This window comes from Schistocerca nitens, chromosome 7 (assembly GCF_023898315.1).
Source record: "Schistocerca nitens isolate TAMUIC-IGC-003100 chromosome 7, iqSchNite1.1, whole genome shotgun sequence".
In the NCBI taxonomy this organism is placed as follows: domain Eukaryota; kingdom Metazoa; phylum Arthropoda; class Insecta; order Orthoptera; family Acrididae; genus Schistocerca; species Schistocerca nitens.
Window position 1 is genome coordinate 309,067,881 of NC_064620.1, and position 2,500 is coordinate 309,070,380.

The 2,500-nt window shown below is 55.7% G+C and overlaps 1 non-coding gene across 1 annotated transcript in view; it reads left to right on the top strand.

Moving 5' to 3' along the window:
• The first annotated feature begins 2,265 nt into the window (after window positions 1–2,265).
• The window catches only part of LOC126197079 (small subunit ribosomal RNA), a 1,909-nt gene continuing 1,674 nt past the window's right edge, over window positions 2,266–2,500 (top strand). Inside the window, exon 1 of the ribosomal RNA XR_007539482.1 lies at window positions 2,266–2,500. This exon is cut by the window's right edge and continues 1,674 nt beyond it. This is a non-coding gene — a ribosomal RNA (small subunit ribosomal RNA).

Genomic DNA, 2,500 nt, shown 5'->3' on the forward strand with positions numbered 1-2,500 from the left:
ACACTATGATAACAAAACCAGGACGTCCACCCCAAAAACAGAATATCTCACTCTTCCAACAACCATCATTACTCAGATAAGCCACCAACACTGACACATGTCCTACACAGGGGTGCAACCAACACCACCACACTGGCTTGTGTCACAGCATAGAAACAATGGCAGGAATGAAAGACACAGGTCTGCCACTCACTTGCCACACCCACAGAACCGGCGCGCCACCCCCCCTGAGCCAAAGGTGCATCTTGACGTGACACATCTCAGGGTGCCTCAAGCGTCCACTTACCATCATCACTATGAACGAACCTCGTCCCCTCCCCCCTCATACACCATCCCTTAACCTAACCTATGTTGCGCCTTAACCTAACCTATGTTGCGCCTTAACCTAACCTATGTTGCGCCTTAACCTAACCTATGTTGCGCCTTAACCTAACCTATGTTGCGCCTTAACCTAACCTATGTTGCGCCTTAACCTAACCTATGTTGCGCCTTAACCTAACCTATGTTGCGCCTTAACCTAACCTATGTTGCGCCTTAACCTAACCTATGTTGCGCCTTAACCTAACCTATGTTGCGCCTTAACCTAACCTATGTTGCGCCTTAACCTAACCTATGTTGCGCCTTAACCTAACCTATGTTGCGCCTTAACCTAACCTATGTTGGGCCTTAACCTAACCTATGTTGGGCCTTAACCTAACCTATGTTGGGCCTTAACCTAACCTATGTTGGGCCTTAACCTAACCTATGTTGGGCCTTAACCTAACCTATGTTGGGCCTTAACCTAACCTATGTTGGGCCTTAACCTAACCTATGTTGGGCCTTAACCTAACCTATGTTGGGCCTTAACCTAACCTATGTTGGGCCTGAACCTGCCCTCTTAATTGTTATATGAATCGAGAAATTCATGTAGCGTTGCCGAATCGCAACCCTCTCAACATAGATCAGCGCACGCACTCTCTGGTGTCCTGCGTATTGTTTCATGTTACGGTGCGTACCCTCACAACATGTTGCGAGTGTTGCGTTCTTTCCACATGGTCCCGCTATCCACTGTAATGTGTACTGCTATAGGATGTATATCGCCCCCCCCCCCCTCCCTGTCTCCTCTAGCTCGTCGGTCAGGTGTTTGCGTGTTTAATCAGCTTCGCAGCTGTGCAATGGCATTCGCATACGTACGCGGGCCATCTTTCACGTGTTCTCTCCTGCACACGTCGCAGCGTGTATGTGTGCTGATGTAGCGTGTCGTGACACTTAACAGCCAGGCATGCAAGACTCGTTGAATTAGCAAATGTAGATGGACGTCTACGTTTGCTGCCCACGTTACGCAAATGAACTGGAAATCCGTTGTTGAGCGGTTGTTCACGCTGCAGGTGAATCGTTGATAGCGACGATTGGTACAGCTATTAACCGGTTGCTTCAGCGACACCCGTCATACCCACGAACGTGAGTGGGCATGTGGGTATGAAGCGATACGCGGCGGTGGCTGGGTGGGACCGTCCCCGGCCGTTGCGGGGGCAGCGCCCGGCGTGCTGGCCGCGCGCTGCGTGGGCGCACGCGCTACAGCCGCCTGGTGGGGGCGCCCAGTGGCAGGCGCGCCGGCCGACTGGCGCGGCAGGCGGCGCAGCTGCGCGCCGGCGCACCCAGCGCGCGGCGCCGTGCGGCCAAAGTGGGTCCTCGCGGGCCCGGTGCGAAGCGCGGTGGACATCTGCAGTGTGCTGGTCCGATTGAGGACTGTGTGCGTTGAGGATGCGCCGCCGCCCGGCACTCGGCGCCGCGACGCCGTCTGCTGCTCGGTCGCCCCCGCGGTTCTCGCAGGTGGTTTGTATCGCAGCTGTGCGGATGTGTTGGCGCGTGCGCTGTGCTGGGAGAGTTCGCTTTGGCACCCAAGTGGGGCTCTGCCCCCCTGTGGCGCTGGCGTTGGAGCTGCCCGGTCACTGTTTGTGGCCGCGTGTTGTCTCCCGCCGGCAACACCACGACAGCACGCTCCCGGGCCTCTGTCGGCAGCGGCAAGCTCAGTTGGGAGCACGGGTGGTCGCACTGAAAGCGTCTACTCGCCTAACTCCGGGCGATTGCGCCTCTCTCGAACCCGACCAAGTACTTAGGACGGCGCTGCGCGCCGCCGGGACCTGAGAGGGTTTCGAGGTGTATCGTGCAGGGGAGCTCTGCCTCCTCCTGTTTGCAGAATAATTGAGCGGACGCTTGCGTGTTCGCGCGGGCCCCCGGGACACACTCCCGGGCGGCCGGCTGCTCAGCTCTAGTTGACGCAGCTCCCTGGTTGATCCTGCCAGTAGTCATATGCTTGTCTCAAAGATTAAGCCATGCATGTCTCAGTACAAGCCGCATTAAGGTGAAACCGCGAATGGCTCATTAAATCAGTTATGGTTCCTTAGATCGTACCCACGTTACTTGGATAACTGTGGTAATTCTAGAGCTAATACATGCAAACAGAGTCCCGACCAGAGATGGAAGGGACGCTTTTATTAGATCAAAACCAATCGGTCGG